This window comes from Ranitomeya imitator, chromosome 7 (genome assembly GCF_032444005.1).
Source record: "Ranitomeya imitator isolate aRanImi1 chromosome 7, aRanImi1.pri, whole genome shotgun sequence".
NCBI lineage: Eukaryota > Metazoa > Chordata > Amphibia > Anura > Dendrobatidae > Ranitomeya > Ranitomeya imitator.
This window is the reverse complement of record NC_091288.1, coordinates 220,019,006-220,035,289: the sequence shown is the minus strand read 5'-3', so window position 1 is coordinate 220,035,289 and position 16,284 is coordinate 220,019,006.

The following is a 16,284-nucleotide window of genomic DNA, read 5'->3' as shown; positions in this document are numbered from 1 at the left end:
GGGTCCGGGTTTGGCCCCTGTGCGACCGGCAGAACAAACCTCGTGCGCTGGTACCGCCTGTGGGCTGATCCGATCATCCTGAGAGAAGTTATCCCTTTTATTAGATATTGGATAAAGCTCTTGCAGGGAATCTGAGGGGTGGAGATTCTTAGCCCGCCCAGGTACAGGTGGAGGGACACAGCAGGGTTAAGGGCTGGGACCCTTGGAGAGTGGGTCAGAACAGAGGAAAATGATTAAGGGAAAGGGTATGCCAGCCAGAGGGGAGCAAGCACACGCATTCTGGGGGCTGCCCGGCAACTAAGTCTTGGACCTGCGGAACGCTAAGCCCCCCGGCTTCCACAAGCGACCTTCAACCTGGTAAATTGACCTCCAGCTTTATGCCTTGTATTATCGTTATATTTCACTCTGACCAACTCTTGATATATTTTTACTGTATATTTCTTGTAATTACTTAGTACGCCCTTAAGGCAATGAAATCATAAATTAATTTTGGGCTGATCCTTTTACTCTGATTGCAAATCTTAGAATACCCAGTGTGGGTAACAAAGCAGTCTCACAGCGGTCATTTGCTCTAGGTGCAGTTAACCTTATTGACCTGAGACAAAGGGGGCGCCGAAGAGCTGTGCCTGTGTAGTTACATCACGGATTGGTGACGTGGGAGGAACTGGGTTTCCATCACATTGGTGGCAGCGTGTGGGATCAGAGTAATAATGTGCGTGGGACCCCTACTCCCAGACACTAAAGATTACCAGCTGTAACTTTCACTGCTGGGGTCTTAAGGTCAGCCCAACACTAGACGGTCAGAGTGTAGATATAATAAGTTGTGTGCAAGGTCAGGGTTACAGCTGTCAGTAACCAGAGGTTCCAAAGATGGCAGATGGTACCAGGAGTGCAGTGAGGGCGCAGGCCAGTGCTATGGTCTATGAGGAGGAGGTGGTGGATGGTACTGTTAAAGGCGAGGGGGAGCTCAGCCCAGACTCCCCAAGGAGCCAGCCACCCGTGCTTAGTACGGCAAGGGACTACCCACTACCTACCTGCCCCAGCCTGTCCATATCAGAGGCCCTTGTTACAGCGGCAGTGGCACGTCTCGAGGGGTAATAAAGACACCTATATGAGACTCATGACAGCTGCAGAGGAGCGAGAGCGGGCAGAACGCCATGAAGCAGCAGAGCGGTCAGAGAAACCTGCAGAGCGTGCAGTGGAGCAAGCAGCGGAGCGCCAGCACCGACTGGAGATTGCTCGACGCCCCAGCACCACCAGAGTCCAGGGCTTCCAAAGTCCGGGCCGAGGACTTCCCTCTGCTTGAGAAGGATGGAGACCTCAATTCCTTCTTGCTCGCCTTTGAAAGAACCAACCTTCAACACCATCTGGCCCCGGATCAGTGGGCAAGATACCTGACCCCCCGTTTGAGGGGTAAGTCACTGGAAGTTTTGGGGTACTTACCTGCCGGGGCGGAGCAGGACTACAGCATCAAGCGGGCCCTGATCCAGCACTACGACCTCACCCTGGAGTCCTACTGCAAGAAGTTCCGGAGCCTGCAGCGGGGCCCAAAGGACACCTGGACCAACCACATGCGGGCGTTGCTGAGAGCTGCAGAGCCCTGGACCTCGGGTCTAGCGCTCACCACCTGCCAGGAGGTCCAGGAAGTGTTCGTCATGGAGCAGTTCTTGTGGAACTGCCCAGAGGATCTCCAGCAGTTCCTCCGTGACTGGAAACCGAAGGGGGCTTCTGCTACAGCCACCCTGGCAGACGAGTATGCCAATAACAGGGCGCCTGAGCTGAAGAAGCCTGCCAGCAGCACCTGGAGAGGGGGTAAGCCCAATCTTGCCAGTTTCCCCAGCCCCCAGAGTGTAAGGGGTGTACCCCCCTGCTGCCCTCTCCAGGCCAGGCGCAGAACCCAGATGTCATCACTGCAACCAGCTAGGACACTTCAAGGCTGCTTCTCCCCAGCGTCTTAAGACCCCATCCCTGTCCCCGAAACCGTCCACTGTTTTGTGTGGGAGGGGGTGGTGGGAGGTCCCTGGACAATTACCAACCCGTCACCATCGGCCGCTCAGCGGTCATGGGACTGCGGGACACAGGCGCTGAACGAACCCTGGTACGTCCTGAGGTTGTGTCCCCTCAAGACTTGGTACCGGATAAAACCCTTTCCGTCTCCGGAATTGGAAGTGTGGAACCGGCGCTGCCTCTCGCCAAGGTGTTTTTGGACTGGGGCGTCGGGAGGGGAATGCTGGAGGTGGGAGTAACATCAGATATTCCTGCCAATGTATTACTTGGGACTGATTTGGGGCAGCTAATGTCTCAGTATGTGGCCACTGAACCCCCACGTTCGGCTCCCCAAGAAGGTCATGACTCTACTGTGAATGTTGATTTGTTGAATGTGCCTCCAACAGTGGAGGAGGGAGTGAAACCTGAGGGTACTCCATACACTGACACCACACACACAGGGAGGACAGGTGAGAAGACTGACTGTAGGGGAGAGCTCAGAGGTGGAGGGAGGGGCTGCTATGGGCAGTGTAGGGCCCCTAAGTGAATCCAGCCTGCTGAGTCTAGGGCCCCTGCAGGCAGAGGAACAGGCTATGGGTGGGAGGGGGCGTCCTGGGAGAGGAGCCACCAGGTAAGTCCCCAGGGCAGGAGTTCCCCACCCCCGGGATGTCAGGAGTGCAGGAAAGTCTGCCTGACCCGGCGACTTGGTCAGGAGAGGGTGGGGAAGGTGGGGCGGCGCCCCAAAGCCCCACTGGTAACTGCCCATCATTGAAGAGCCTTTCTTGAGGGTGGCTGTGGATCTCATTGGACCTCTGTCCACTCCCAGCCGCTCCGGAAAATGCTTCATATTAACGGTAGTGGACTATGCCACTCGGTACCTGGAGGCGGTAGCTTTGTCATCCATTCGGGCTGACAAAGTGGCCACTGCCTTACTGGAGATCTTCTCCAGAGTGGGGTTTCCCCAGAAAATGCTCACTGACCGAGGGACCCAGTTCATGTCACAGCTGATGGAGTCTCTCTGTAAGCAGATACAGGTGCAACATCTGGTAGCCAGCCCGTATCACCCACAGACCAATGGCCTGTGTGAGCGATTCAATGGCACCTTATTGGTCGATTGCCATGGGAGGGACTGGGAGCGGTATCTCCCACACCTTCTATTTGCCTACTGGGAGGTTCCACAGGCCTCAACGAGGTTCTCCCCTTTTGAGCTGTATGGGCAATGTGTACGGGGGCCCCTTGCCCTTGTGAAGGAAGCGTGGGTAGGAGATTTGGCCACCCCTGGAGTGTCGGCCATTGAGTATGTTGTGTACTTCCGGGACAGAATGATGGCCTTGACACGGCTGGTGCATGACAATATGGCTCAGGCCCAAGCTGACCAGAAGCTGTGGTACGACCAGAATGCTTGTGAGAGGACCTACCAGGTGGGTCAAAAAGTGTGGGTACTGGTCCCCGTCTCACAAAACAAGCTTCAGGTGACCTGGGAGGGTCCATACCTTGTGCACCAGCAGCTCAATGCCGTCACCCATCTGGTCACCCTGGGCCATGCCCATGGAAGGAGGAAGGCCTTCCACGTGAACATGATGAAGGCACATCATGAGCGGGAGGCTTGTGCCCACCGAGTGCAACCTCCATGAGGAACGTGAAATAGAAACCCTCCTGGATCTGCTCACCCAAAGCGGGTGGATCCATCGAGGATGTGGGGGTTGTCCACCAGCTCTCGGAGGACCAACGTTCCCAGCAGGGGGTCACCCTACACCCCTTTCGGGAGCTGTTCAGCAGCCTGCCCGGAAGGACTGAGGCAGCCGTCCATGAGGTGGACACCAGCAATCGCCCCCCGATCTGGCGTTCAGCATATCTGGTCTCTCGAGGTGCAGCAGCACATGTGCCAAGAGACAGATGAGATGCTGAAGCTGGGGGTGATCCAAGCATCCAATAGTGCGTGGGCTTCGCCTGTAGTCCTCGTCCCTAAAAAGGACCGAACTACGTGGTTCTGCGTGGACTACCGGGGGCTCAACGCAGTGACGGTCACTGATGCGTACCCAATGCCGCGCATCGATGACCTGCTCTATTAGCTGGCCGGGGCCAAGTACCTGACCATCATGGATCTGAGCAGGGGTGTGGTGAAATGTGTGTGTGTATATATATATATATATATATATATGTGTGTGTAGGGACATTTGTCTAGGGTTATATGTGTGACTAGTGATAATGTAACATCTCTCCTGAAGGCAAGTCGCACCTAGGTGTTAATAGGTACTTCCTTGGGACTAGTAGAAATTCTGTCTCCATATCTCACCAGGGGGTCTAGCTAGGGCCGAGAAGAAAAGCAACATTTGGCACCTTCGAGGTCTTGGAGGGGTGACGCTAATTGCGGCCTGAGGGAATCTATCCCTGTGAACCTTTCCACAAGAGAAAATAATATATTCATTGGGGGCGCGGCCGTGGCCCAATCAAACAGGCAGCAGTTATATTGGCCTGAGGGGCCGGTCTAGAAACCTGACCTCAGACCAAAGTTATAAATTTAGGCTGCAGACAAAAGAATTGTGTTCACATTATGAGGGCAGCCTGAGAAGCTAATGTGATCCAATCTACATTCTTCCTTCCCTCAGGGAGCAGAAAGCAACTACCAGTTAGATAATTTCTGTAAGTTTTCTCCAGTTTATTTTGACACTGTTTTGCATCAGTTGTATGTCTTTATCATATTTTTATACATTTTTCTTATTGTAAGCATTTAAGTTTTTGTTATTAAAGTATAAAACTTTAACAAGTTGAACCTTGAATGTTCTAAAAGAATCCATAGCCTAAAGGTGTGTGAGCCTTATGAGTGATAGACATATTTTTATTAGTATTATTATTAGTCCGGGACTCATCGCCTGTGTATTTGATGAGTGGTGGCAGCGCGTATGAGCGCGTGTGTGGCCTGGGTCAGTGTGTGGTTTATGCTCCCATTACAGCATAGGACAGAGGTTGAAAGCTGGACTGAGTGGGGAGATAAATTAACCCTTGCAGGCACAACCCCAAGTCACGTGTGAGAGCAGGCACATGACGAATAAGTGACACCACGGAGTAGGGATCCGTGACAATTGGCGAGCGGTGGAATAGAAATAATTCTATTAGAGCATTAGTGCATGGTTTAAGCAATTATTCCCTGTACTAAAGAATTGGTATCCTTGCGAGGAGTGCACCAGTTCTTCAAGGTTCAACTCAGAGCTTACTTAGACATAATTGCAAACAGTTTCCCCTCCCTGTTTTTCTTTTCTATCTTTTATTTGGCAAAGGCTGTTTGTCACAGATCCCTACTCCGTGGTGTCACTTACTCGTCACGTGCCTGCTCTCACACGTGACTTGGGGTTGTGCCTGCAAGGGTTAATCTATCTCCCCACTCTCAGTCCAGCATTCAACCTCTGTCCTAAGACCTGCAGTTTTAAGCTTTTGCAACACCTGTGAAAGATGTACGAGGTGTTCCTCCCAAGAATCACTAAAGATGGCTATATCATCAAGATAAGCAACGGCAAAACCATCACACCCTTCCAATAAGTGATTAACCAACCTCTGGAAGGTGGCCGGGGCATTCTTTATACCAAAGGGCATCACCAGAAACAGCCCGAATGGCGTTATAAAGGCAGACCTCTCCTGAGCTTCTCTGGTTAGGGGTTTCTGCCAGTATCCCCTACTCAGGTCCATGATGGTAAGGTACGATGCATCTCCTCTACCTGTTCCCTCATGTGTGCCTTCACCTCTGCTGACACACGGTACGCAGACTGCCGTACTGGGGGATTAGTACCTGTGTCCACATGGTGAACTGCTAAGTGTGTCCTCCCAGGCTCCGCTGTGAAGACTTCGGTGAACTCGCTGAGCGCCCCCATCAGCTCAGACCTCTGACTGGGATAGCTCAGGGTTAAACTCTGCTGACTCCAGGGACTCCATGTACTGAGCCCCAGCCCCCACATCCAGTAACAGATCAGCCTCCCCCTCTTCAGGCCGGCTACAGACAGGTAAGACACAGGCCTCCCTGGCATGATGTGCCTTCAACATATTTACATGAAACACTTTCTGACGCTTTGCATGCTCATCTAGTGTCACCACATAATTAACATTCAGCCGCTTGTATACAATATATGGTCCCTCCCATGCGGCTTGCAATTTATTCTGTAACATAGGGACCAACACCCAAACCTTCTGCCCTTCCTCGTAGGCCTTCAGTCTGGCATTACGGTCGTACCAGACCTGGTTGATTTGGACCTGGGTCACATTCTCATGGGCCAGGTTGCTCAGTTTCTGCATTCTCTCTCTGAGCCGCAGTACATATTCGACCACTGAGACGCCAGTAGTTCTGGGGTCATCCTCCCAACAGTCCTTAATCAAATCAAATGGCCCCCTGACCCTCCTCCCATAAACCAGTTCAAAGGGGGGAGAATCCAGTAGACGCCTGGGGTACCTCTCTGTAGGCAAACAGCAGATGGGGGAGGTACCGCTCCCAGTCTCTCCCTTCAGTCTCCACCAGCATTTTGAGCATTTGCTTTAGTGTTCCATTAAAACGCAGAGTCCGTTGGTTTGGGGATGATAGGCGCTGGCCACAAAATGCTGTACTTGTATTCTTTCACAGAGGCTTTCCATCAGATCAGACATGAACTGGGTTCCCTGATAGGTCAACATTTCCCTGGGGAAACCCACACGAGAGAACACAGTAAAGCATCCGCCACTTTGTCTGCTCGAATGGAGGATAGTGCCACAGCTTCCGGGTATCGTGTAGCATAGTCCACCACTGTGAGGGATTGCAAGTGGCCCTATGATATCCACAGCCACTCGCTGGAAAGGTTCATCGATCACAGGCAGTGGTATCAATGGAGCTTTCTGTATATTCCCAGACTTTCCAACTCTCTGATAGACTACGCACGATCGGCAGTAATTGGCAATATCTGTCCCCATCTTGGGCCAATAGAAGTTATGTGTCAGGCGAGCTTTAGTCTTTTGTATTCCAAGGTGTCCGGCCAAAGGAAATTCATGGGCAATTCTCAATAATTGTCCCCTAAATGGATAAGGGACGATCAGCCGCCGTTCATAGTCCCAAGATTCTGTAGTATCCGTGGGGATAGTCTTTGTATACAGTCTGCCCTGGTCCCAGTATACTCTCTTTGCCAGAAGCAGCAGGGGGTTGGTCTGCAAGTCATTTGAGCTCCTCCAGACTGATATCTGTCTGCAGGGCCTCCTGGAAGCTCTGACGGTCAGCCTGCAGGCCCTGGCCTAGTGTGACTGCCAGGCCCTGGTCTGAAGCTGAGTTTTCAGTGTTTGTTATCAGGGACCTTGGTGGGCCTGCCATGTATGGAGGCTCCGGGGCCACAGTATGGGCCTCCTGTTCTGGCAGTTCTGTCTGAGACTCATCCTCTAATCTCTGGGCCTGAGTCTGAGCCGCAGCCTGACTCCGGGTCACAGCTGCCACATAATTACAATCCTGTGCATTGGGACATTTTCCCTCGCACGGGATCTCAGGTGGGTCTCTTTCTTCCACCTTCTCTGCATCATTTTCTTGCAAGGGAGGAACATAGTGGGACACCATCCTCCCCAGGTCTGTGCCTAGCAACACATTAGTGGGAATAGCTTCTGATACTCCCACTTCTCTCAGTCCTTTGCCTGCTCCCCAGTCCAGGTACACACGGCAGGGCTGACCCCTCCAATCCCGGTTATAGACATTGTCTTTCCTGGTATGATATCGGCATGGGTTATCATGGCTGGACCCACCAGGGTCACCTCTGCCCCAGTGTCTGAGACCAATGGTGACTTTATTGGCAACAGTGACAGATTGACAGTTCTCATTAGCCCTCACATCAGAGCCGGCTACAAAGAGGACAGACGGTGGGGACACCGACGGCTTTGTGGTGGTAGTTGGGCCTTTCTCCCTATCAGGGCAGACAGCGCTAACATGTCCCACTTTGCAGGAGAAGCACGGGCGTGCATCGCCTAGAGAATGTCTATTTCCTGGGGCCCCATAGAAGGTGGGCTTGGACAGCACTGGTGATCGGCCGGCAGAGAGAGAACGGTCCCCGTTTGGCTTACCTCCCCTCCAGCTGAATCCCAATGGCTTCCGCACCTCAGGCATCCTGTTAGCCACATAGCAGTCCGCAATCCTTGCAGCCTGATCCGCAGTTTTTGGTTCCCGATCACACATAAATTGTCGTACATCCGTGGGGCACATGTGAAGAAATTGATCCTTGACCATAAGATCCGTTAAGTCCTCAAAACTGTTAACAGAAAGTCCACTAATCCATTGGTGGAACGTAGTCCTCAAGGTGCTCACAACATCCGCATAGCTGTCAGTTGATCCACGTTGTAGGTTCCGGAACTTTCTACGATACACTTTTGGTGTCAGGTTGTATTTCCTGATCAGGGCCTCTTTTATGGCCTCATAGTTCGCATCTAGCTCTGGTGGGAGGCCAGCAAAAACTTCCAGGGCTTTGCCTCTCAACCCTGGGGTTAGATACTGTGCCCACTGCTCACGGGGTAGATGGTACTGTCTGCAGGTTTTTTCAATTCCCCGCAGGAAAGTATCTAAGTCCGTATCCTTCTCCATCACAGGGAAGTTTTCAAGAAGTGGCCTCCTTGGATTTATGTCCTGGGAGGGGGTTATCTGAGGACTGATACCCCGTTCTATTTGAGCCATATGAAGCTGGAAAGCTCTGTCCTCCCGGCATTCGGCAGCCTCTCTCTCAGCCAGGTCCCAGCGTTCTGTAGCAGCAGCCTGTCGGTACTGTAGAATAAGCTGCATGCGTAGATTGGGATCACTTATTCCCAGCCGTTGTAAGTCCATTTGCAAAGTACAGTCGATCGGCTCCTCGGCACTGGCATTGCTGACATTTCCATCAGGTATCTCCGGTGCGAGAGCTGGCATTGCTGGGTCTCTGTGAGGTGGGCTCTCTCCTTGCCCAGATGTTCCAGCACTTTGCTCTATGTCCTGCTCGGCTAAGGCGCGTATCAGCAGCTCCCTGGATCTGTCGGCTGTCTCTATTCCTCTGCTCACAGAAGCCAGTCAGAGCTTCTTTGCTGTTTCTTGTACTGGGCTGCCATATCGATGAACAGCCTTTGCCAAATAAAAGACAAAAGAAAAACGGGGAGGGGAAACTGTTTGCAAGTATGTCTAAGGCTGGTTTCACATTTGCGTTTTTTTTTTTGCGCAAAAAAAGCATGCATTTTTTTCCCTATACTTAACATTAAAAACGCATGCGTTTTGACGCGTTTTGATAACGCATGCGTTTTTTCTCTGCATGCGTTGTGTTGCAGAAAAGCAACATGTAGTAATTTTTAGCGGTGTTTTTTTGCCGCAAAAAAAGCATGCGCTTTTTTGCGGCAAAACAACGTATTAATCATCGAAACCTTCAAAAAGAACCTGAAGACCCACCTCTTCAGACAAGCCTACAACCTGCAGTAACCACCGATCGACCAAACCGCTGCATGACCATCTCTACCCTCACCTACTGTATTCTCACCCATCCCTTGTAGATTGTGAGCCTTCGCGGGCAGGGTCCTCATTCCTCCTGTACCAGTTATGACTTGTATTGTTTAAGATTATTGTACTTGTTTTTATTATGTATACCCCTCCTCACATGTAAAGCGCCATGGAATAAATGGCGCTATAACAATAAATAATAATAATAATTAATGTCTATGTAAACGCATGCGTTTTTAAGCACATGCGTTTGCATGCGTTTTTATAGAAAAACACAAGAATACACACTGATATGCCACCCCCCAACCCTAACCCTAAGGGATCCTAACCCTAAGGGTTAGGGTTAGGATCCCTAGGGTTAGGATCCCTAGGGTTAGGGCTAGGGTTAGAGTTTGTGTTAGGGTTAGGGGTAGAGTTTGTGTTTTTGGGTTAGGGTTAGAGTTTGTGTTAGAGTTTGGGTTAGGGTTAGAGTTTGTGTTTTAGGGTTAGAGTTAGGGTTAGAGTTTGTGTTAGGGTTTGTGTTAGGGTTAGAGTTTGTGTTAGGGTTAGAGTTTTGGGTTAGGGTTAGAGTTTGTTAGAATTTGTGTTAGGGTTAGGGTTTGTGTTAGGGTTAGAGTTTGGGTTAGGGTTAGAGTTTGTGTTTTAGGGTTAGAGTTTGTGTTTTAGGATTAGGATCCCTAGGGTTACTAGGGATCCTAACCCTAGGTATTTCTGTTTATACTGGGTTTTCTAGTTGATTTTGATGATTGGCAGCTGTCACACACTTCTCATCATGCGTTTCAAAAATGCAAACGCAGGAAAAAAACGCATGTAAACGCGTCAAAACGCCGCGTTTGTGTTAAAACATGCAAAAATGCATGCGCCTAAAAAACGCAGCGTTTAAACGCGTTTTTTCACCAAATGCATTTGCGTTTAAAAAGTTGCGTTTTTAAACGCAAATGTGAAACCAGCCTTAGTAAGCACTGAGTTGAACCTTGAAGAACTGGTGCACTCCTCGCAAGGATACCAATTCTTTAGTACAGGGAATAATTGCTTAAACCATGCACTAATGATCTAATAGAAATAATCCTATCCCACCGCTCGCCACCAATTGTCACGGATCCCTTCTCCGTGGTGTTACTTATTCGTCACGTGCCTGCTCTCACACGTGACTTGGGGTTGTGCCTGCAAGGGTTAATCTATCTCCCCACTCTCAGTCCAGCATTCAACCTCTGTCCTTTGCTGTAATGGGAGCATAAATCACACACTGACCCAGACCATACACCCGCTCATACGCGCTGCCACCACTCATCGAAAACACGGGCGATGAGTCCCGGACTAATAATAATACTAATAAAATATGTCTATCACTCATAAGGCTCACACACCTTTAGGCTATGGATTCTTTTAGAACATTCAAGGTTCAACTTGTTAAAGTTTTATACTTTCACTAGCTGAAGAGCCCGGTGTTGCCTGGGCATAGTAAATATCTGTGGTTAGTTATAGCACCTCACTTCTCTTATTTTCCCATCATGCCTCTCATTTTCCCCCTCACATCTCTCATTTTCTCCCTCACACCTCTCATTTTCTCCCTCACTCCTCTCATTCCCCCTAACACTTGTCATTTCGACCTCACATCTGTCATTTTCTGATCACTCCACTATTTTCCTTCACTCCTCATTTTGCACTCACACCTTTTCATTTTCACCTCACACCTCTCATTTTCACCTCAGTATATACCTGTGTGTCATCTCTCTTATATATAGTATACACCTGTATGTCATCTCCTGTATATAGTATATACCTGTATGTCATCTCCCCTGTATATAGTATATACCTGCTGTGTGTCATCTCCCCTGTATATAGTATATACCTGTATGTCATCTCCTCCTATATATAGTATAAACCTGTATTTCATCTCCTTCTATATATAGTATATACCTGTATGTCATCTCCTCCTGTATATAGTATATACCTGTGTCATCTCCCCTGTATATAGTATATATCTGTGTGTCATCTCCTCCTGCATATAGTATATACCTGTATGTCATCTTCTATATATAGCATATACCTGTATGTCATCTCCTCCTGTATATAGTATATACCTGTAGGTCATCTGCTCCTGTATATAGTATATACCTGTGTGTCATCTCCTCCTGTATATAGTATATACCTGTATGTCATCTCCTGTATATAGTATGTACCTGTATGTCATCTCCTCCTCTATATAGTATATACCTGTGTGTCATCTCTCCTGTATATAGTAAATATCTGTGTGTTATCTCCCCTGTATATAGTATATACCTGTGTGTCATCTCCTCCTGTATTAGACCTAGTTCACACGTTATTTGCTCAGTATTTTTACCTCAGTATTTGTAAGCTAAATTGGCAGCCTGATAAATCCCCAGCCAACAGGAAGCCCTCCCTCTGGCAGTATATATTAGCTCACACGTACACATAATAGACAGGTCATGTGACTGACAGCTGCCATATTTCCTATATGGTACATTTGTTTCTCTTGTAGTTTGTCTGCTTATTAATCAGATTTTTATTTTTGAAGGATAATACCAGACTTGTGTGTTTTAGGGCGAGTTTCGTTTGTAAAGTTGTGTATGTTGAGTTGCGTGTGGCGACATGCATGTAGCGACTTTTGTGAGATGAGTTTTGTGTGGCAACATGCTTGTAGCAACTTTTTGTGTGTCGAGTTGCATGTGACAGGTTAGTGTAGCAAGTTGTGTGCAGCAAGTTTTGCGCATGGCGAGTTTTGCGCGTGGCGAGTTTTATGTGTGGTGCCTTTTCAGTATGTGCAAGTTTTGTGTGAGGCAACTTTTGCATGTGTTGCAACTTTTGTGCATGTGGCAATTTTTCCGCGTGCGCAAGTTTTGCGTGTGGCGAGTTCTCCATGAGGAGAGTTTTGCATGAGCCTAGTTTTTGCATGTGGCGAGTTTTGTGCGTGGCGAGTTTTGTGCGTGGTGAGTTTTGAGCGGCGACTTTTGTGTTTCGACTTTTATGTGGCCAGGTTGGTGTATGTGTGGTGAAATGTGTCCTGAGGGTGGTATATGTGTTCAAGCACGTGGTAGTTTGTGGCGCATTTTGTATGTGGTGAGTATCCCATGTCGGGGCCCCACCTTAGCAACTGTACGGTATATACTCTTTGGCGCCATCGCTCTCATTCTTTAAGTCCCCCTTGTTCACATCTGGCAGCTGTCAATTTGCCTCCAACACTTTTCCTTTCACTTTTCCCCATTATGTAGATAGGGGCAAAATTGTTTGGTGAACTGAAAAGCGCGGGGTTAAAATTTCACCTCACAACATAGCCTATGATGCTCTCGGGATCCAGACGTGTGACTGTGCAAAATTTTGTGGCTGTAGCTGCGACACTTCCAACACTTTTCCTTTCACTTTTTCCCCATTATGTAGATAGGGGCAAAATTGTTTAGTGAATTGGAATGCGCAGGGTTAAAATTTCGCCTAACAACATAGCCTATGACGCTCTCGGGGTCCAGACGTGTGACTGTGCAAAATTCTGTGGCTGTAGCTGCGACGGTGCAGATGCCAATCCTGGACATACATACATACATACATACACACATTCAGCTTTATATACAGTGGGGCAAAAAAGTATTTAGTCAGTCAGCAATAGTGCAAGTTCCACCACTTAAAAAGATGAGAGGCGTCTGTAATTTACATCATAGGTAGACCTCAACTATGGGAGACAAACTGAGAAAAAAAAATCCAGAAAATCACATTGTCTGTTTTTTTAACAATTTATTTGCATATTATGGTGGAAAATAAGTATTTGGTCAGAAACAAACAATCAAGATTTCTGGCTCTCACAGACATGTAACTTCTTCTTTAAGAGTCTCCTCTTTCCTCCACTCATTACCTGTAGTAATGGCACCTGTTTAAACTTGTTATCAGTATAAAAAGACACCTGTGCACACCCTCAAACAGTCTGACTCCAAACTCCACTATGGTGAAGACCAAAGAGCTGTCAAAGGACACCAGAAACAAAATTGTAGCCCTGCACCAGGCTGGGAAGACTGAATCTGCAATAGCCAACCAGCTTGAAGTGAAGAAATCAACATTGGGAGCAATAATTAGAAAATGGAAGACATACAAGACCACTGATAATCTCCCTCGATCTGGGGCTCCACGCAAAATCCCACCCCGTGGGGTCAGAATGATCACAAGAACGGTGAGCAAAAATCCCAGAACCACGCGGGGGGACCTAGTGAATGAACTGCAGAGAGCTGGGACCAATGTAACAAGGCCTACCATAAGTAACACACTACGCCACCATGGACTCAGATCCTGCAGTGCCAGACCTGTCCCACTGCTTAAGCCAGTACATGTCCGGGCCCGTCTGAAGTTTGCTAGAGAGCATTTGGATGATCCAGAGGAGTTTTGGGAGAATGTCCTATGGTCTGATGAAACCAACTGGAACTGTTTGGTAGAAACACAACTTGTCGTGTTTGGAGGAAAAAGAATACTGAGTTGCATCCATCAAACACCATACCTACTGTAAAGCATGGTGGTGGAAACATCATGCTTTGGGGCTGTTTCTCTGCAAAGGGGCCAGGACGACTGATCCGGGTACATGAAAGAATGAATGGGGCCATGTATCGTGAGATTTTGAGTGCAAACCTCCTTCCATCAGCAAGGGCATTGAAGATGAAACGTGGCTGGGTCTTTCAACATGATAATGATCCAAAGCACACCGCCAGGGCAACGAAGGAGTGGCTTTGTAAGAAGCATTTCAAGGTCCTGGAGTGGCCTAGCCAGTCTCCAGATCTCAACCCTATAGAAAACCTTTGGCGGGAGTTGAAAGTCCGTGTTGCCAAGCGAAAAGCCAAAAACATCACTGCTATAGAGGAGATCTGCATGGAGGAATGGGCCAACATACCAACAACAGTGTGTGGCAACCTTGTGAAGACGTACAGAAAACGTTTGACCTCTGTCATTGCCAACAAAGGATATATTACAAAGTATTGAGATGAAATTTTGTTTCTGACCAAATACTTATTTTCCACCATAATATGCAAATAAATTGTTAAAAAAACAGACAATGTGATTTTCTGGATTTTTTTTTCTCAGTTTGTCTCCCATAGTGGAGGTCTACCTATGATGTTAATTACAGACGCCTCTCATCTTTTTAAGTGGTGGAACTTGCACTATTGCTGACTGACTAAATACTTTTTTGCCCCACTGTATTAGATAACAAAAAATTCAAAGCTTACAAAAAGAAAAAGGTATAAAAACATGATAATAAAAAGACATACAACTTATGCAAAACAGTGTCAAAATAAACAGGAGAAAACTTACAGAAATTGCCTAACTGGTAGTTGCTTTCTGCTTCCTGAGGGAAGGAAGAATGTAGATTGGATCACACCAGCTTCTCAGGCTGCCCTCACATGTGAACACAATTCTCTGTCTGCAGCCTAAATTTATAACTTTGGTCTGAGGTCAGGTTTCTAGACTGGCCTCCCCAGGTTAATATCATAATTGCGGTCTGTTTGATTGGGCACGGCCGCTCTACTAATGATTATATTATTTTCTCTTGTTGAATATATTATTTTCTCTTGTGGAGAGGTTCTCGGGAATAGATTCCCTCAGGCCGCAATTACCACCTCCCCTCTAAGACCTAATAGGTGCCAAATGTTAGCTTCTTCTTTGCCCTAGCTAGATGTCCTGGGGAGATATAGAGACACAATTTCTACCTACTAGTCCCAAGGAAGTACCTATTAACACCTAGGTGCGACTTGCCTTCAGGACAGATGTTACATTATCACTAGTCACACATATAACCCTAGACATATGTCCCTACACACATATAGATATATATATACAGTATATACACATATTTCACCACAGTATGCAACCGCAAACCTGGATGACATTGCCATCTTCAGTCCCACCTGGGAGGATCACCTACAGCACCTGGCACAGGTGTTAGGGCGGATCCAGAGAGCAGGGTTGACCATTAAGCCGGAAAAGTGCCAGCTGGGTATGAGGTCCACTGCCTGGGACACCGGGTAGGTGGGGGAGCTCTGAAGCCAGAGCCCGGGAAGGTGGATGCCATCACCTCCTGGCCCTCCCCCAGGACCAAGAAGCAGGTGATGTCCTTCTTGGGGACTGTCGGGTACTATAGGAGGTTTGTTCCACACTATAGCACCCTGGCCAAGCCCCTGACGGACCTCACCAAGAAGAACCTGCCCGTCGCAGTCTTCTGGACAGTCGCCTGCGAGACAGCTTTCCGGGTGCTCAAAACTGCCCTTTCTAGCTCTCCTGTACTACAGGCACCCGACTTCACACGGCCGTTCGTAGTACAGACCGACTCCAGTGACTTTGGCTTCGGTGCGGTGCTCAGCCAGGTCGACACTACGGGACATGAACACCCCGTTTTGTAACTGAGCCGGAAGTTCGTGCCAAGGGAAGTGGCTTATTCCACGATGGAGAAGGAATGTCTGGCAATTGTATGGGCCCTGCAGCATCTGTAGCCATACTTGTACGGACGCCACTTTACCATGGAAACAAACCACAACCCCCTCAGCTGGTTACACTTGGTCTCTGGGACGAATGGGAGGTTGCTACGCTGGAGCCTCGCTCTCCAGCGGTATCACTTCACCATTCGCCACCGAAGACGCAGCGAACATGGTAATGCTGATGGGTTGTCTCGGCAAGGAGAAGGTGCAGAAGGGCGTATGGGAGAACACAGGAATGTGATGCCCTCTAAAGCAGGGAGGTGTGATGAGGGAGCAGCCGCCATCTTGGACACGGGCATACCAACAGAGATTGGCGTGACTCCAGTTTGTTTCCTGGTCACAGATCTGCAGACATGAGCGCTCCTGGCCCCCACCTGTTCTCATGAATAAAGT